This window comes from Micrasema longulum, unplaced genomic scaffold, assembly GCF_059751315.1.
Source record: "Micrasema longulum isolate JH-2025_06_02 unplaced genomic scaffold, ASM5975131v1 h1tg000611l, whole genome shotgun sequence".
Lineage (NCBI taxonomy): Eukaryota > Metazoa > Arthropoda > Insecta > Trichoptera > Brachycentridae > Micrasema > Micrasema longulum.
Genome location: NW_028277807.1, coordinates 414674 through 436616, shown reverse-complemented (window position 1 = coordinate 436616; position 21943 = coordinate 414674). Strand labels below are relative to the sequence as shown.

The 21943-nt window shown below is 33.9% G+C and overlaps 1 protein-coding gene across 1 annotated transcript in view; it reads right to left on the bottom strand.

Annotated features, from left to right (window-relative positions):
* Positions 1–21364, bottom strand: part of Oatp30B (Organic anion transporting polypeptide 30B) — a 119421-nt gene extending 98057 nt beyond the window's left edge. The window contains exon 1 of the mRNA XM_088228867.1: positions 21058–21364. The gene's annotated coding sequence lies outside the window, so the exon portion shown is untranslated. The remainder of the gene's footprint in view (positions 1–21057) is intronic.
* Between the last annotated feature and the right edge of the window lie 579 nt (positions 21365–21943).

The window sequence follows — 21943 nt, the reverse complement described above, 5'->3', positions numbered from 1 at the left end:
TCCTGTGCCTATATTTACTAATTGGATATATGTTAAATCGATAGTTATAATGCTTTGAAGTTTCAAAAATACAACGTGATTGATGTACGAATTTCCCACTTTGCTGGCGTATCATCAAGAACCGAGAACACGTCAAAACAAAAAAGATGATAGGTACATTTGAAATATTATTTTTAAAACTTTTTATACAATTGCTTTAGTATATATGATTCTATTAATAAAATACAGGTATACAGTAGAGTCAAATACGAACGTTGCGAAGTACTTACGTAGTATGTTTGGCAAAATAATATGCCGAAAATAGTAGCGTATATTGGCTATAATTAGGTAACTTCATAATTGCATAATTATTTTCAATTATTTATAATTACGTCATAATGGACACGGAAAACATATTTTAACCCCGTAATAAAATAAAAAACTCAAGAAAATAACCTTAAAAACTATTCTTTATCACAGCAGGGCCTCGATTCTGACGGGAAGTTAAAATGTATCTTCAATTTTATTTACAAAGTAAAATTAAGTTTTCTGTATGAAAAATAGATTACGTTTACGACACTTTGAATTTTCATACAAATGTACACACTTTTGTGTACATAAATATAGATATAAGTTTATACCGTCTCAGTATATACCGATAAAGATAGCTGTTCATAATCGCGGCGCAGAAATATTTTCGATGTTTTAAGAAGAGGTACGAAGAAAGTGTTCGATAAGTCTGAGAAAAAACAGTTTGCACAGATCGCGTGTAAACAGTGCATTTTGTAATGAGTATGATAGGCCGTATAGGGTATTATACCTATCCACATCGTAGCGGCTTTATTAACTGTAAGGCATTGTTAAAACGGCCGAATGGGTTGCGTGAAGAAACGTAAATTAAAACTCTATTTTACCTATTTTGACGAAAATGTAATGAGGAAGTTCAACGGTTTTGTTTTATTTGTAGACTGTCAAATTAAGCCAATTTTTTAATTATCTCTATGATTCGTTTAAGTTTTGTTATTGTTTTTATTACTCCACGTGTGACGTCACTAATTCTCTTCGGTGAGTTGACCTGATTGGTGAGTTAGCTTCCCGGAAACCGGAAATCTTTCACAACACTCGTGACGTTATTTAAAACAGTTATTTTTTCATCTTTTTTCATACATTTTAGAGAAACTTCGCCGCACAATAAAACGCTCTAATTTTTACCACGTGTAAGAAAACATTTTTCATGTCTAATTTTCCGTAGCACCGAAGTTCCTAATTGTTTAAATTTACCTTTTTTCGAAACTTAACTGGCCCTTAGTCTAAGCTTAAGTTTGATTTGAATAATATATATCAGGCATCACACTGTGAGATCATACTACACACAAATTAGCTACAGTGAGCCTTGTTTTTCAGTGCTTATTCAACACAAAAGACAAACATTAACAAAAATCGGTTTTCGCTGTAAATTAGTGGTAAGTCAGATAACATTTCGTTGAACACACGCATTGTAACAAACGCCCAGCCATTGAGATTGAACTCCGGCGTTATTTCGCTTTAATCGATCGATATTTTCAGTCGTGTTTCCAAAAGAAGCGAGCAAGGCTATATTGTATGACGTCAGCGTAGGAAAACGCCTCTTTGGTTCGCGATTACTTTTACTTTCTACAATAATAATGATTAAGTCTGGCAAATGGTCTGAATGCGCTCCATTGTCCGCTGGAATAATTTCGCGCTGCTGCGGAATAGTGGCCGAATACGTAGATAATGAAAAGTAACGCGAAACGGTTCCGTCGGACAATCGAAATAGCCAAGCTGCTAATCGCCATCAATGTGCAGAACAGCCGTGACAATTATAACATTATTTCTTGTACAACAAACCAACGTTTCGTGCATATTATAAAAAAACTTTCTTAATTTTCATTTAAATTTTAACAAAGAAAAAAAAAACTACAAATTAATGAATGCACTCATCTGAAATAGATTTCAGATTTTCTTGTATTTTATGCAAAAATAAAAATAACAAATATTAACATTCTAAAATCCAAGAATGTTGTTTTTTTTAACGTTATATTATCATTATTAACATTCTAATTATTTTTTTTATTATTATAAATATCGTACTATATTAATTTAATACGCGCGTTTGAATCTAAAAGTTATTGAAACATAATCTAGACTAATATATTACAACAGAGAAGTAGAACATTTTAGAGAAGGGGAATGTTGACATCTAGGCATTTACAGGGCTTATAATCGGTCATTGGCTGGTTTAAGTGACCATTTTACACTGTGTAACATTCACCATTCTGCTTATTTATGAACATTCATTTTCTTTCATCTATTGATTTTTGTGAAGTTAACGAGCTGAAACCTTTATTGATGCTCATTTGACTGAATTATTTTACTTACATTATACTAGGCGACGCGACGCCTGTTTTTTTTTTACTAAACATCTCCTTGGACCCAGTTGGTTTTATCAACAATATTTTTTAACAGAGTTTGTCCAAAGTTTAGTAATGAAAAAGGACTGGTTTTAACCCCCTGGGAGTTATTAAGATTAATATATTACAGCAGAAATGGAGAACATTTTACCAACATATCGAACTGGTCAAAGGAAAAGCGTACAATTTAAAAACATTTCGGGGTCGCGTTGTACATAATATAAATCAATTTTATTACAATTCATTTAAGTATAATTGATTAATATGCTGATGAATGTGAGATATGCATGAGACTAAATAATAAATGAGATCCGAAAATTATAACAGTTTCATTAAAGTGCGCTTATAAGTTGGAAAAATGACTAAGATTCAGTCGCGATATGAATTACAGGTTTACCATGCGAAACGAGAAACGAAAGCGTTGCCAAAGAAAATAAGTGAACCCCGAATTATCCTAACGTTTGCAAGAAATTTAGTTTCAGTGAAGAACTTTCTACGTCACAATTATAAAATACTATTATTACTAGTGTTACTGAATCTAAAGGAAAGTTCATTAGCAAAGGAAATATTATTTGAATATTCCAATGATTAGTGACAATAATATTAAGAAGAGCGGGGTTTCTTCGGAAATCATTCGATAGGATGAAAACGATGTAAATATTTTATTAACAACATAATAATGACAATCAACTATTCATGTAGTATAAATAATAACATAATTATACATAGTAGTATCATCCAAGTTGAGAAACCCTTATGTTAACAATGAAATTCTTTTTGGTAAAATAGATAAACAATTAAGTAATCAGCAAATGATTAATGATGTACAAAAACTAATTATGAACTATTATTGGTTCTTAAAAGGTAGGTTTTCGGTAACTCTTACAAATGCAACTTAAAATGTATATTTTTTTAGTAGAAATGATAACATAATAATGTTTTAAGGAAGATGTAAAATTAAAGAGAAAAAAATATCTTATCATTTTCTGATACAATTACATCTTGTGGTTTGACATTATTCTAATTTAATTTCATTTATTTATTCAGATATTTAGAACATTACAGAAAAAAGACCCAATTCATTATAAAAACAATAATAGATCACCAATTACAGTAGATAGTTATGTTATTAAAATAATATAACAAAATTTAAAAAGAAAAATTAAAAGTTAGAAAGTGCTTTCCTAAGGGAAGGCCCACTGTCGTGAAATATGTCGACATCCGAGGCGATGCGATTAAGTAGCAAGATTGCTCTACCAACCGGCATAACCATTGGCAGGTTGGTTCTACATCGCGGTAGGTAAAACAATCGATGCTGTCTTTGTCGAAGATAGTTATCAGGTACGAACAGACCTACATCCATCAGAATTTCTGAGTTATGTATGCGACCACCGATCACCTGGAAAAAGTGAACACCCAAATAAACGTCCCTCCTCCTCCATAATGACTGATAGCCTAGCATCCCCATAATGTACAGTTCAGGTCCATGGTTGTATTTTGGTTCTAGATTGGTATGGGATTTTCAACTTCATAGATTTATTAAAAAACTATGATTTATTTCCCAATATAGCATCTTAATTTTAAAAATGTAGGTAGATACATACGCGCATTAATTACTCACAGGGTTTATAATAATTCCTAGAGCACGGGCAATGGTAAGTATTATTACGATATCCTAAGGTTTTGGGTAAAACATATTCAAGCAAAAACATATGCAAGTGCTTTTATCCGGTGGACCTAGCGAGGGGTTGATAAGTGTCAAGTCAATATATATGATAGAAATAATTTCTTGAGATTTATTTCTAGAAAGTTTTAGTCTTTCTAAGACCGTATTCAAAATACAATATTATAATTACATTCAAAAACTTACAAAGCGCCATTTTCGTAATATAATACCACAAGTGCGCTTCTCAAAGTGATTCTATGAATATTGATTTAAATATGACTTAAAATTTACGTATTTAAAAAAAATAATTATCATTATTTATTAAGGTTTAACAACCTATTTTCATTTTTTATATTGAGAACGAAATTATATCGAAAATGGACCCACGGAAAGATTCTTTCTGAGTATTACCCACAATGTTATTAAACACATTTTTTTCTCTTGCGGTGGCATATAGTGATCGTGTACCACGTGCGCGGCGCGGCGGTACTCGAGATGTAAGACATGTGGCCTATCGCCTATTAATACCCCGAAGCACAGTCTGGAGATCAAGATGTAAAAGTATTGCACATTTGGTGCAGAAATTTCAAACATCATAATACATACGGAATAGAATTGAGAATGGAGGTCACGCAGTACTTAACTTAAATACTACCAAGAATACGCTTGTAAATAAAAATATGTTTAATTTTATTTTTAATCTCGTTGAAACCACTAAATTATATTTTAAAATCCCGATTAGTCGTGGTTTTGTAAACAGTTTCTATTAGGATAGTGTAAAATCGCAAAGTTGATCCTACAAATAAAATGATTTTAAAATGTAATTAAATCGACACGCTAATATGCCAACGTTCAATATTTAAACCAGAGCATATTTTAAATAACAGTTGTCGGATCATAGGATTACCTATTATGATCGTTATAAATTATATATAAACACTTAGATGCAATAAATTTCAGTGAATATAAATCGGTATACTGAATACTGCCTTAAACTATTTATGAGAATTCAAAACTCTGAACTCAGGAAAAATAAAAACGTTGACAAAAGCAGTTTCCATTTCTTATTTACATGAATGTAGTTATACAAAACATAGTTGAAAGTCACCAATAAGAATCATGAAATGATTATTATAATTTTCTACATGATAGTACCTACAACAAACCCAATACGTGACGCGAGAATGAAAAATCAGTACGGATTATAAATTAATGAAGATTGCGACATGTATTCGGAGCGCTAAAATTTCCCCAGAGAATTATTGTTTCCTTCAGAATTGAGTTATTTGGTAATGGATAGAAATAACCTTTGTTTTATGAAGTACGCAGACACTGGAATTTTAGAGAACCCACCACTTTGCATTATATCGGGTTTCTTAAACATTGCTCAGCAAAAGTGGGGCGTGCCAAGGTTGCCTCGATCTGCCATCAGTTAGCTGATTTAATCTGGAGTAGGATTTAAACACAAAATTCTATTACACAGCTAAACCCTCGAAAATATTTTGGCGTACATACGACGTACATACAGCCTAACTGTGAAACAAGGGGTTCGATAGCGGATATAAATATCTGTATGGGAGAGGTGAATTGCACTATTTCAGCACGTATTTTGCACGACAGCCGAGTTTGTTTTTTCAAGAAACAACAAACTCTATTTTATGTTTTTTTGTAAAAAAATAAGTAAGTAGGTATTTATTAGTAATACTGTATTTTTTTTCTCTATAAAACAAATTATTGAGAGTTTTTTTTCTCTTACTTTTCTTGGTGCTGTATGTTTCTTATTGATGTTTACCTCTAATGTGGTGGAGAGTTACAATAAAAAAATATCTTTGTTACTTTAGAAATTAGGAGTTAATGCTATTTACCTCGTAATAGAGGATGAAACATTTAGTTTCGACATAGTAATAACTCAATTTCATCATATTTAGAGTTACCGTAGTTTACTTCTCGCATACAGCAAACTGCAAACGGTAAATAGCGTTATGCCAGTTTTACATGTAAGTATTGTATTTAAGTATTGTTTACACGAGGAGAATACAATATTAGTCTGTCCCAGATCAGACCATTGCCCACGTGTAAACACCAATTTGAAGAGGCACAGCATTGTTCCGAGACATTGTCTCAGAAATAGATGGACAGGCTATATCCGCGGAACACTAATTACCGCCACAACCAATTACTCCACCAACAAGCTACAGAAAGTAGCTCGGTGGGATTTTAGTTTTAGAAAAATATAACATTTGAATTTTTTTTTAAATTGATGATTTAAATAAAAAAAAATAATAAAAAAAACGCGCGTGGCCGCATTGTCCTCGTGTGAACAGACACGGACAGAACATTATGACAACAGCGATTTGCTCAACGCGAGCTTGTCGCTCCCACGCATTTTTTCTATTTCGTCCTTTAACAATTCCAATACATTTTGGTAAAAAAGAAATCATATTTTTCGCGAACTCGTTCGAAATATTTATTTTCGCAACGCTCACGTGTGAACTGCGGCTTAGCGGGTTATTCCTTGAAAAAAAAAATTTGTCGTCCCCATTCAAGTTTTCAACAATTTTAAGTATGTATTTTAAAAAAGGATTTGCATAGTTTGGACCGAGAGACCACTTCAGACCCCTTATAAAAAAATAAGGTTTGCAGTTATTACCCACGACTGTACTTTTCCGCAACTTTACATGCAAATTATAATTAATTTATTTTACCAAAAGAACATAACAAATAACAAAATATTTAAGGTGTTATATTGGAACAATATATCAAACTCTATAATACTTTCCCAATAGCAAGAGTATTTGCCTCTAAAACATAGATTTACTGATATAAAAGATGTCAATCTTCAAGGTGATAATGTGCAGCTGTTTGACTGCTTTTCCAATCGGCATAACCAGAGGCAGGTCAGTTCTGGAAGCCGAGAGGTAATACAGTCTGTGCTGACGCTGTCGGGGATAACCACCAGGAACATAAAAATTGATACTCTCTAAAATGTCTGAGTTCTCGGTAAAACTTCTAAGTTGCAAACTGTTAGTCCCAATCATGCCCAAGAGGAATGCAGTGGGATAGAACCACGGATAACTACCATACACCCTCATGTAGAGATACCTCAGATTTTTTTTTGAACGCAACGTTTATATAATTCATAATTATTAGTTCTATAACTGAAAAACCGGAATTTGATACTAGATGTCGACACTTGTGTATGCGCTGTAGCAAATCATTGATATGCATACATGTCATTTTAAAGCTCTATTCATAAGCTGTCAAAATCAGTCAACAGTGTTTGATTTGCTTGTGCGCATCATATTTTTTTCAATCATGGAAAATTTTGAAAATTAGCGAAAAAACCGCGTTTACGTGTTTTGCCGAGTCACTTGTTTGCAAAGAAAACTGCAGCCGAAAGTCATAGTTTGCTCGTGGAATTGTATGGCGAATATGCTCTTGCGAAATCGCAGTGTTTCGAGTGGTTTCAACGCTTTAAAAGTGGCGATTTTGATATCAAAGACAAAGAGCGGGCTGGACAGCCGAAAAAGTTTGAAGATGAAGACCAGGAGGGAGTTGTGTATTTTGAGCTTCTAAAACCGGGTACAACCATTACTGGAGACCTGCACCAACAACAACTAATTCGTTTAAAGAGATCATCGAAGGAAAAACGGCCAGAATGGGAGACCAGCCACGAGACTTTGATTTTCCGACAATGCTCGGCCACATGCTGCTCAACCCGTTAGAAACTATTTAGAGAATATCGGATGGGAAGTTCTGCCCCACCCGCCATATAGTCTAGACTTGGCGCATTCTGACTTCTATTTGTTTTGGTCGATGCAGAATTCACTTTCCGGAATACGTTTCTCTTCAGTCCAAGGCACCAAAATTTGGCTCGATTCTTTCTTTGATTCAAAAGACAACCAGTTTTTTTGGAATGGCATCCACAAATTGCCAGAAAGATGGGGGAATGTTGTAGCTTCCGATGGACAATACTTTAAAAAACATCATTGTACAAGATTTTCTTTAATAAACGCTCAAATTCCTAAAAAAACCGGTTTTAAGATTATAAACCTGATACTTTAATTAATGACAGACAAGCAATACTCGTAAACAAAACAAAATTACTGAGGCAGTATTCTTTCAATATCACCTTATTTTGGCTATAAATGTTGACAGAGAAAGAGTACAAATTAATCAGATTTGCATTACAACCCGGAAAAATAGCACCCATTAAAATAATCATTTGTACACTGTATCACGCCTCATGTTAAGCGAAGTGATATTCCGTGGTCGAATAAAGGTAACAAATCACGGTAAAGGCTGCATTCGTATCATTTTGTAATCGCGCGGATGTGGTTATCTATTTTTGAATAATAAATCAGGGTTGGTTCCTACATCTACATACCTATCGCGAATCCCATATTTCACGAATATAAAGCACACTACACAAATATTAACTTTGGCAAATATCCAAATAGCCTTTAAAGGTGAGATTAGTTTAACGGGTAAGGATGTACAAGGTGAAGTTTTCACTTTAAATATTAATGACTTTTTCTATAAAAAAGTTACTTGGCGACTTTACAAGTATCACTTTTAGAAGTTGATAAAAAAACATATTAAGTTGAAGGAAAAAGTTGTATAAATCATGATAATACCACAATAATATATCAGAATATAAACGATCCGTAAAAACAAGAAAAAAACAAATTACAGGTATTTAGAAGTGTGACGAAACTGTTACGAAATGGAAATAACATTACATATTTATGAACATAATATTGTAGACTTCAAAAATCCTGTAAGTCAGAAAAGCGAGGCGAAGTAAATGTGGATATGTGTGTAAAATGTAAATAAAATAACACAACAGACAAATCGGAAAATTTTATAGCCAAACATGACACATCAATGCTTACGGGAACTCTGAGAGTAATTTTTCTAGGTGGCATATTAATTTATACCCCTTGTGTGCATCTAGTAGGTATAAGAATTAGATGACACGTCAATAGATGTATAAAATTTCCATAAGACCGATGATAAAACCAAAAATAAGATAGATGTTATGTAACACTCGACGATAGTGAACAATTCATGTAGTTTAAGCCCACAATCTGAAAAATAATAACAATTTAACTATCGTCACAGTAAACTTAGATAAGAAACTGGGTTACTGGGAACTCTAGGCAGCCGATATAAAATGAATAACTAAGTTCATCTCTTAGTAAGATAACTGTCCGAACTACCATGAGTTGGGAAAAAAAATGACGGCTAAGGTGGTCCGGGTGTCAGGTGTCAGGTGTCAGGCGTCGGGTACTAGCGGCTAGCGGGTACAGGGTGTATTCACGGGATAAGTTCATAACAAGACCCCCTGGAAGAATCTTATAAGAAATGTGACAAAATTGAATTTCTTTTTGTCGGCCTCGTGGTGTAATGGTCATTGCATTTGCCTACCATGCAAGAGGTCTCGGGTTCGATTCCCGAAATGGTTAATATGAAATATTATTTGAAAGGGTGTTTTTACACTAGAATAATTCATAGTCCCAGGACTGGCCCCTGAGTCTGATCATCTTACCTTCATGTAACAAAAATGATCAAGATACGCTGCGATTGGTGTACCAATGCAGTGCCCTATGCACCATTAGGTGCGGAAAGGGAATGATGATGATTTTTTTTAATGAAAGGTGTTTAATCTTTATTTTATTTTATCTGTTTATATTATAGAAGAAACAAAAAAAAACACAAAAATTGATGATATATTATTGAAAGCTATCTAGGGGTACGGGGAGAAAAACTTTGTAAGTTGATGATCTTAGCTTGTTGATGTCACTTCCGGACTAATTGAGCCGTCTTGACCTGACATAGATTGGTGCTTTAAATTCTAAAGAAGGCTTACCGATGTCTAAAAAGTTTACTTATGTTGAATTAGTTTTACTGAGCAAGCTTGCAATTTTAGTCTAGCTAAAATCTTTATCTCGCAATTGACAAACGACATTTAGATAAATAAATTCATTACTAACACATAATCAATCAATATTTTTACAAACCAAAAATCTTTTGCGTCGGCGTCGCGTCGTTTAAAGAGTAGCAAAAAATAAGATGATTTTCTTTGGATAGCAAAGCAGAATAAGGCAGGTTTAGTAAAAACATTTAAATAGTTGTGTAAATTTGCAGTAGATTGCGCTGGCTATTCATATCCAGAATATTCCTAACGAAAACCAGCAAAAAATAACAGCAGTATAAAATACGGGAGGTAAAACAAAGATCTCTTCTTCTGAGAGGTCGTTGGCTCCAGACGGTCCTTTGTTCCGTGGGGATGGGAATATAGGAATAAAGAGCAGACGTAAATTATTATACGGAGAAAGAGAGGAAAGTAAAAAAGTCGCTTATACGGAGAACTGAAAACTACATGTAGTATGGACTGTACGGCGTGTACGGAGTACCTGCCTGCGTGTTCACTTGGAGGTAATGGGCAATGCCGTCGGTCTTATGGTAAACTTATATACAGGGGTTTAAACGGCGCAGTGTGTCGATAACGCACTCACAACAAAACTATGCATTCGTATTTTTACTTGAAATAATGTTGTGTAAAAAAATTGGATCCGCATCAAAATAATTATGAATACGCGAGAATTTTAATCATTTAACAATTTGATAGGAAACAAAAGCTATTTAAGAACTATTTATTACGTAGGTAGGTTTAAAAGAAAGACTCGTACGATGTTTATTGATTTCAGATTGCAGTAATAAGCATAATTGTTTCTTGAGATGATTAGGTAATGAGTAGGCAGAAGGTATCCATAGCGAACGCGGCTTGTGACTTGTGAGTAAAAGAAGATGAGATGAAAGGGAATCAACGAAACCAAAACATTTAAGCCGCAGAACATTGCGAACAATCACGAGCAACAGAGTTTTATTATTATTGGTTCTGAGTCAATTCAATGTATCTGAATGTTAACTATAAATATGTAGAACTGTTAGTTTCCCCAAATAAAATAAAATACTTTAAAATATACTGTCATTGCGTATAATAATGGAGAAAAGATTAAAAACAAATACAAAAAACGTATATTGCTTTTGTGGATATTGAAAAAGCTTTTGACAAAGTAGAATGGAAAACGCTTTTTGAGATGTTAAAAAAAGTAGGAGTGAAATACAGGAGAATAAATAAGATATAATTTGATTGATTAAAGTATTTTGTTATTTTATAATTACTTTAAAATATGTATGTATTTCAAGTAATTCATAATGTGTATAGTACGAGTATATTATACTCGAATTTTGCTATATTTTAAAGGACTCTTTATACTACATATATGTAAATGGTAGAAATGCCGCATATAAAAAAATAAATAAATTATATCTGCACTATATAAAAATGAAGCTGCTGTAATTACATATGGAAATGACATAAAAGAAGCCAAAAGACAGGGAGTCAGACAGGGATTCTCGCTGTATCCAGTATTATTTAATGGATATATACAGTGTGCGATCGATGAAATCAGGGAAAAAATGAGCCATAGAGAGGGTTTTAAAATACACGGAAAAAAGGTAGATATGATAAGGTTTGCCGATGACATCGCCCTGATTGCTAAATGTGAAGAAGAACTCACTGAAGCTCTGACATCCATGAAAAATGTATTAAATAATAAATATAATGTGAAAATAAACAGGAGCAAAACCAAAGTTATGACTGTGGCTCGTAATGAGCATCGAATGAATATAGTAATGTCAGGAGCAACTCTGAAAAACGCGAAAGTTTGTGTACCTTGGAAGCAGGATCACCTGGGATGGGAGAACAAAAAGAGAAGTCGACTGCCGCATACACCAAGCGAGGCTTGCGTTTAACAAAAAATCAAAGATCTTTGAGTCGAATAATATAAATCTAAAACTCCGCAAGCAACTTGCCAAGACATATATTATGTATGGAGCATATTGATGTACAGTTGTGAGACATGGTGCCTTACCGAAAGAGATAAAAAAAGACTAGAGGCCTTCGAGATGTGGTGCTACAGAAAAATATTAGCAATTTCCTGGAGAGACAACACAACTAATGACGAGGTTCTCAGCAGAATCGTAGAAGGGAGGCACCTAATAAAAACCATCTCAGAGAGGCGAACCCGATGGATCGGCCACATCGGAGCAATTATACGCCATGAGGGTCTCCTGCATGACATCATAGAGGGAATGGCTGAGGGGACAAATTACAGAGTGCGCCCCCGACGGGGATATTTGGAGCAAGTGTGCAAGATGCGCCTCATATGTCGAGCTGAAGAGGGCTACAGAGAATAGAGACCAATGGAGGACGAGATGCGGGACTTTGCTGCAAACCAATCCCCGGGATTGAGACTCGAACTCGACTTCGAAGAAGACTTGTGTGTAAGTTTGAAAATTTAAATAATACTTAAGACAGGTAAGTACCTAAACTCAAAAACAAATCTACATCTGTTTTATATGGTATTCAAATGTACACTAAAATAGGCTTTCATCAAACGAAAGAGAACACTTTTCATGATTTAATGTTTTTGATACAGTAAAAAGAAATTTCTCAGTAATACGAATATCTAGAATTTAAGTCCACTAATAGATTTTGAAGACACATTCTACAAAAAAAACATACCGGTTCCTTAGAATAAGCATCTCCATATTGATTATAATAAAAACAGTAACATCCACGGAGCAATTAATATTAATATATAATATTACGGTATTAATCAACATCAAGCTGCCCACAAATTAATGTAGATTATCTTGTCAATTAGTAAAAAAAGTTATTATTTGAACAATTTAATTTTTGACAAGTAAAATTCAACGTTTTAATGTGAACACGTGTGCTGGACGACCTTATTAGGTAGTGGCTTTAACAAGCATCACCTGTGTGCTGTTATGTTATTGTCAGGAGTTCATATTACAAACAGGATGCTTGCCTGTTCATTATAAATTCAACAGTTGTAAGGATGGGAAAATCTGGATTGAAATACTTATGCACTCCGAATATATTCTACACACTAAGAATGTACATAATATGTACAACGTATTAATGCAAATAGTGTACAGGAAACAGCAGTGCGAAACAAAAACATAGGTAGTTCTGAGAATATTGACAAATTGACCACATCTACATAAACGTACCTAACAAATACGTTACGCATTGATATAATTGGCGAGATCATAACATCAAGGAGAAATTTACTTCAATATTGGTAGTCTAGCAAATTTTTCAAGGAAATAAACTTGTTTGCTTAAATTATTATTTCTAATTTGTTTTGAGTACCGAAAAAACGAGCATAAAAATATGACCAAAATCATTACAGTTTGCAAACGAATAATAACCATCATTCCCTTTCAGCACCTAATGGTGCATAAAGCACGGCGTTGGTACACTAATCGTGGCGTATCTTGATCATTTTTGTTTTTATAAGATGATCAGTATTACGCTTCAGGTCCAGACTCTATGAAATGTTTTAGTGCAAAAACACAGTTTTAAATCAATATTTCATGACAACCATGTCGGGAGTCGAACCCTAGACTTATCGCATAGTAGGCAAACGCGCTGACCATTACACCACAAGGCGGACACATAAATAAACAAATAATAAAAATATTTTTGAAATATTTTGAGTATGTCTAAATCACTTAAGATAAGTTCTGGAATTAACTACTGAAGGATTTTTTCAAAATCAGGATTAAAAACACTAAGTATTACATGTAAGTAGATAACTATGTAAGTAATGTAAGCATTAAGTACTAGACTCGAGGCAGGGTTACATTGTTATGCCGTGTTGTGGAGTGGTGTGTTGTGGAGCTATCTGGCGCGTACCACTTCTACGTATTTTAATATGGTTAGAATTACACTGCTCTAGCGTGGTCTGTCGTGGCTCGCCACGATGCAGTCTCTATCCAACGATTTTTAAATCCGCGCGAGGGAAGTTATGGCGCGTCACAACACGCCACAACAACGTGTTTCTAGAAACGTCTCCTTAATGCATTAAGCCAATGTTCACAGCTACGAAAGCATGTTAAGCAGGCTAAGCAAACACGATGAATGATTAATTAAAACGACAGAAGAGCCTTCAACGCACCTTACCACCCCACAACAATGGAATCATAATAACTCGTCATCACGACAGATCAGACCTCAACACAACACACAAAAACGGTGTAATCCCACCTTTCGTACTCATACCAAAATACTTTAAAGCTGGTATTCTGAATCTCCTCTACCCCTCAAGAGTGGTTAATTTGGGATTTTTTTTATGCGGCTACACTTTGCTTCATATAATGGCCACACTGATGATTAAACGTCGAATGGCGTATAAAACTGTTTTAAAAAATACGGAAAAAAACTAATACGGTTTGGTCAATTTAACCTAATTAAGTGCTTCGTGTTATGCTTAAGGTCGCAATAATGTTCTAAATGAAAATAATCATGTTTGATTTCATGTTTTCATATTTATTTGACGTTTAATCATCAGTGTGGCCATGTATAAATCAAACTGAAAACGCATGCAAAAAAAATCTTCAAATCAATTACTCTCTGAGGGGTAGATAAGATTCAGAATACCACCCAAGGGCTGGTACTAATGCGTTAAAATTGAGTTCATAATACCAGCCCTGGGCCCCCGATTACGATGGGAAGTTAACATTTATCTTCAATTTTATCTATATAGAGAATAAAGTTTTTTTTATGAAAAGCAGAATATGCATACAATTTTTTCTTCTAAACATGTTCAATTATAGGTCGCCGATTAAGATACTTGAAATGTTAATGCAAATATACTCATTTTCGTACAAAAATATCGGTTTTTCTTTATAGAGTGTCGAAGATAACTCTGTTAACTTTCCATTGTAATCAAGGCCCATTCATTTAACCGTTATGTTATTAAGCAATCATTGAAACGTAAAAATATGCTTTTTATTCAATGTTTAAGTCAATGAACTAAGTCGATTGTTTTGCTACTACTAATAATCACTTTGTATTTGAAAAAAAAAACGCGAGTAAAAATAAATAGTTCATTTAATTCGTGTCTTTCGTTTTTGAAACATATGATAATATAAATAGACTTGATCATAAACTTGATAATTCTTTTTAAAGATACGTTTTCATTCATACATGGTGTGCATAGGACTCTGCATCGGTACACCAAATGCAGTGTATCTCGATCACCTGTTAGACATAGGTAAGACCTGTCTTACGTTTCAGGTGACATTCGGGAAAAGTGGAATGTTGCCTCTGGGAGAATCACAAAAGCCAGCCATCTACTCGCAGCGCTTCTACAGCCTACTCCCGGGGGACTCGGCTGAGCGCTGATAATACGATACATAAAAATATTTGTATTTTGTGTATCGTATTATCGGCTTGGTTTGCTAGTCTATTAACAAATAAAAAATTTAAAAAACCCAATGAACCTCCTCATTGTATTATTCGTTCCGGAGAGTATAAATACGTCACAGTTTACACCTTATATTTGTGCATAAAAAAATAATTACTTGTATCTACTTTTGTACTGTAACAAACACGTTATAGATAAACACGTTATGTTATAGATGGCCAATTTATATTTTTATAATACACCGGACTGGGCAAATAACAAAATACCTACACGTGGGTCCGATATCTGCTGGCACAAAACACATTTTTAAAAAACGGACAGGACTTTGTTTTTGCCTTGCTCAACAACCAGTTTATATTGTCGACCTTAATGATGTGTGGAGTTGTTTAGGAGTTAAGGCGACGCGACGCGACGCGACGCGATGTTGTGCAATAAACTGTGTCGTGTTGTGGTCGAGAATTGAGATCATTTCGGCTTTGACGTATACTGAAGATAGATTACTGACATTTATTTGTTTCCAGGTGAATTATAATGTGAGATTCCCTATGTTCTGTGATCATGCTATTTTAATCAACTCCCTTAATATTTATGTTTTACAAACTAATAGCCGACTATTACAATTTCATTACTAAGCGCGCTGTTAGTTAAGCGACATTAATTACAAAAATAGTTCTTGAATACAAATCAATAAGACACGCCGAGAAAATCATAGTCTAAACTCAACTCCATCCTACAACAGGTACACGGAAATTATTCCAGTGGTTATTGTTTAATCAACATACTCGTGATTTGTGTAAAAGTGAGGGTGCGGGTGTAGGTTTTAGGTGCCGCTACCACCGCGAGATTTGGATAAATATTTTAAGATGATGCGGATAGAGAATGCTCTCAAAAACAGCGGCGGGTCAATGTCCGAAAGTTGGGGGTTCTAATCCACCAGTTCTATAGTCCATACCTGTTCTGTGGGCCCATGCCCGTAATAAACATCAGAATGTGTGGGTAAAGGAAAAAAACCAGACACATATAAAGAAAGGGGGGATTTATTTATCATAACCTTTTTGATTCCTCGCAATTTTCTTCCTAGTTGGATCCATACCCAATCCCACATTTCAGGAGTTTTAATTGGTCCATAAAATGGCGAAAATTTAACTACTCGAGGTCAAAAATCGGGAGTGGAATTTAAAATGAGGCTAAAATTTTTTAAAGTTAAACATTAGTATGAGAATAGAACAGGTTCGCTGCCCGAAAAGCCTTGTCCGTATGCTACGTCACGTTTAGCAGTCTTATTATATACAAATAAAGTAGACTTCTGGCGATGTCGTCGGTTTGAATTTTACACTGAAATGAGTAACGAGGCTTCGTTAAGCTATGGTTACCTTGGAAAGCGGTGGCATTATTTAGCGGCCGTAATATACCGCGATGTGGTGGGTGTAATAAGACAGCCGTCTTAACGGTGTCTAGAAATGTAGCGTCGTTATCTGGCACTAGTAAAATAATATGTTATTCGTATGATAGACATAATGTAACTTTATAACAAAAACGACCCATCAAAATAGGTTAGGATTCCCGAGAAATAATATTATTATAAGAAATGTTTTGAAATAGAAAAAAAATACTATAACAGATACTAAGCTTTTTCTTATAGCAAATAATCCTTTAATAATAATTTTATGATTCATTTAACTTGATTGTCGTTTACATTTCAGTAGATACTTGATATTTCAAGTATTGTCCGGATATTTCTCCCCAAATTTCGTTTTTACCGGGCTTTTTATAATCTTTGCCTTCACGTTATATAAAGCTTCATGATTTCTTACAAAATCAATTGACATTTTATAAATTCCACTAGTCTACATCACGTTTGTACTCATTTTGATAACTTTGAGAGGTAAACATGGTCACCGCTACGCGAGAAAAAACCGTTCGAAGACTGTTCGCACCGTTATGACGGCCGTTCCGCAAATTGCGGCACCGATGTTTGACGTTTTGCTTACAACGCTCTCTAGGAAACCAGCGCCATTGATTTGTACCGACAACGTTTTAATGACGTCAACCGCCGCCATAGGATGATCGCTAGATTTCAGCACCGCTCTCCTAGGAAACCATAGCTTTAGCATTATGCATCGGTCATACAGAGGTTCGTGATCGGCGTAAACCCATAGACGCGAATTTCGATTACCGAATTCGTTTCAAGCAATCCGGACTCTGAATGAAAGTGTAGTGAATAATTATTATGCAGAAGTAGAATATAATTTATCATACCCGGATAATATTCTAATTCGGTTGTAAAGCGGAGTATGAATAGTGATGTGGAGAGCACCAACTCGAAGTGATGCATATTCATGGCGAGTAAAAAAATGAAAGCACATTATTTCGACATGTTTTTCGCGCTCTATATAACAAAGTGAACGAATTACTTCCCAACGCAAATAATCACGAGTGTTTTCGTAAGAAAACTAGATTCATCTGCGGAGTATTATAATTGCGTAAAGAAATTAATGATACCGGTCGCGATTGTATTGACAAATGTATGGGAAGAGAACAAAGAGAGGCAGTAATGGTAGGATTTTATCTATGATTTTGAAGTTATCTACAGTTTAATTTTAAGCAAAATACAAACGTTTGTAAACATGAACAGGTAGGTACTTGCCTGCTTCTAAAAACAACTGTAAATATTTAGTAGTAAAACTATTATAACCAAACTATCACGCCGTTTCCCTTTACGAATAAGCAGAGGATAGAACGCCACTACATATTTGCATACAGACTACGCTCTCTATACATTAATGCACCTTCTCATGCACGTAAGCTGACTAATGTTAATTTTAGTGTAATTAATAATATAGGTAGATAATTATTTATGAGAAAAACAAATAAAAAGATTAAAAAGTACTTTTCGTAGAGTCTAATTACTCAAGTATTTACACTGATGTATTTATAATTTTTTTATAAAAGTAACTTTAGAGTTATACGTCGACCGGACGATAACTCTAAACGACGTTACTTCCGTACTTAAATATTTGTTTTAAAATTAACCGAGACAGATTGACAGATTGGGTAATGAAATTATAATGTACCTATGAAAAAGTAGGTACACAAAAAGTTAAGTAAATATACATATATTCTTTCACAAATACAAGAGTTACTAGATCTACCTTGATGATGCAAAAACAATTAAAAATTAAAACAATCTTCAGTCAAAGAGAATTGGCCTACTACTCGGTTAAAGTGTACAATCTACTTCCATTATCCATAAGGACAATTAGTAAATACTCACAATATAAAATTGTTATTAAGAAACGGATAGTGGAGGTGAGTTGCGCACGGATCGATGAGTGGATCAAACCAAATAGGTAAAATTTGTGTACTGTATATGAAATTTGGTATACAGGTCATAGGTCTATATAGAATTTATATGTTTTTTTATGATTATTTAAGTTTATATTGCTCATTATGTTAATGATTATTAGGTTTAATAGATTAATTACGTTTTTTTATTATTATGCTGACTTTGTTAAATAATTAATTTAAGGCATGTTTCACTTTTTGTAAAATGTTTCCATCGGCACGGGACACCCCAGTGAGGGAACATTATTCTGTATAAAAAAAGAATACAAACATTGTAAAAGTATTAATAAATTAATAAATTATAAAAGAGAATAAAATAGATAACAACAATTAGGTATTTATGAATACTCTCATACACACCCAAAACGAGTCGTATATATTATGCATATAATCACTGATTTTGCAGAACCATGTGTAATCTTAGGTTATAAATAAAACAGCTGTTATCAATCAAAATAAATAATCGTGTGCAACGAAACGTGTAAATAATACATTTAAAAGGTTTAGCTGTAAAAGAAATGAGGAAGAAAAAAAAAGAAAATGTAAAAGGCGCTACCACGAACTAATCCAAAGTTCGAATCCTTGCAAGGTTGACTAACATCCTTTTTTAAGAAACATTTAAGTAGGTATACTTTAAAATGATTGATAAATATTTTTACGTGCGTCCAAATCTTTGTACCTAATTTAATATATATGTACTAGATTTAACCTGAACAGATACATAGTTATATGCATTATTATTATGTGCCGATTCAGACCCTTGGGCCCGATTTAAACTTCCTGTAGTCGAGTAGCGAGTTTACTTGCTGATATAACTTGCACGACTCGTCACCTTACGCTGAATTTGATGTTCCAATGCAGTGCCATGTGCACCACTGGGTCCGGAAAGGGAAGTAATTAAAATGACGATAATAATAATGTCTAGTGCCGCGATTATGAACGCTATCTTCATCTGTACATATCGAGACGGTACACTTAACTACTGTACTATCTCTATCTACCCTCGGTATGTTCTACCGACTTGTCATCTCAACGTCATATGCTCGAATCCAGCCAACGAATGACCCCGAAAATTTAGTCCGCGTTCCTTACTTCATTCAATTTTAAAATAGTTCTCATGTCTATTTTAAATAGGCTTCTGTGATGAAAGCGATTATTAACTTTAATAAATCCCAATTCAAGAAAAAAAACTCGCTTGAACATGATTTTTATAAGACTTTTGACAACTACCAAGACGGTATACTTAACGATCGTTTGTATTTATCTACCGAGCGATTACAAAGCAGATTCTTTTAACGTCTCGATACGTACACTCAGGGGTGGTATTCCAAACGCTCTGGCGGCCGTATTATCTCGTGTATTTACATACAAAATACACGAGAAAAACTGTTTTCTCGTGCCGCGGAGCGGTTTAGAATAGCACCCCAGGAAGATAGTAAAACAGATGTAAAAATATAAAAACTAAATGATTTTTTTTATAGTGGCAACATTTTAAGCCTAGTTGCTCTTATATGTTAATAGGGTAGAATCTAGACTCATTATCTGTGCATGTGCATGTAGGCGTTCGTTTTTAAAACTGTCAGTTATGTCGGAATTTAATTCGACTTCCAAATTAACTTACTTTTCTCTCATGTTTTTAATGGGCTTTTAAGAAGAAAAAAAGTGCAAACCTCAGATCAAAATTCTAAACGTATTCTATTTTTCATACAAAACACTTAATTTTATTTAGTAGATAAAATTGAATATAAATTTAAATACGAAACTATCCTACAATAACTTTTCAAAAATGCAGTTTTGATGCTCGAAATTTGAAACTTTTCATTACAAATCCTCGCTTACATTATAAAACCGGGTATCTTATTGACTTTAATAGAAATTTAATGCAAGAATTTTTTTCTTTAATACGCGATTTTCTGATGAAAGTAGCGATATGTTCATGCTTAAAATTTACCTTTATTATTGTGGAAAACCTTTTTATTCTTATCAATTATTTTATTTTAAAGGTAACGATTAAACTTTTACATAAAAATTATCCCTAATACAAACTAAATGAATTGTTGGTATCTGTCTATCTCACAAAAAAGGGAAAAAAACAATAATTAACGAGTATAAGTTGACAATATTGCTTTTTTATGGTTTTCGTGTTATAAAATACCTATGCTCGCTTAGTGAAAACATCTGATGGAGTCAACATTTCATAAGGTAAACAAATCGATTTGCCATTAACATTTCCTGTAGGTAGAGACTCGTTGGTATTTTGTTGATTCGACAGATATTAACGTTGACACCAGCATAATATTGTTGTACGGAAATGAATAATACTCACAAAAATAGCGGGCCAGCGACTTTGTTCGATCGCACGAAATCACAGATTTTATCCTCTTTGTGTAGAATTAAATCCAATTCTTTGTGCACCAGTATTACGACCACCACTTACACCACACACTATCACCGAGTTATATCAAATCATAAAACGAATGCTCACATGAACTACACCAATTGGATGTTTTTAACACAATTATGGTATTGGGTAAAATGTTTACCGTTAATCACAATGACACGAGCCGCGAGACAACCTCAAGATTCGAGATGGCAACAAGACGACTGACAGCTGTGTTTTCCAGAAGCAGAGTGAAGTTGGTTACAATAAGTTAGAGTTGCCAACCTTGTCAGCATAGTTTTTATACAACATTGAGCGACATCTTCTGTTGATAGAAACAAATAAGAAGATGTGAGCAGATTACAGCTTTTTATTATTATCAGTAATTATTATTATTGTCGTATTATAAAACTGAACTACTTTCTTTATGTAATTGATTATTGTAGGCACAAACGATGATTTTAATTTTAAGAAATAAGATTACTGAGTGGTTTTAAGAATATTGAGTTAAAACTACATTTTGGTTTAAAAGGTGCAATCTACCCATAATTGTATAATAAAATTACCTTTTCTACAATATAAACACATTTTGTCAATTATATGTTACCATTATACATCGGTATTAATAAAATAAAGAAAATCTGAAAACAAAAAAATAGGGCCCCTCCGGGATTTGAACCCGGGACCTCCTGCACCCAAAGCAGGAATCATACCCCTAGACCAAGAGGCCGCTAGAGAAATGTGTCAAAATAAAGATTTAAATCCTAAATAGTCCTAATATGAAAAGTTATAAGGACACACTCTGTCCAGTAAAGCTAACAAAAACCGGTAG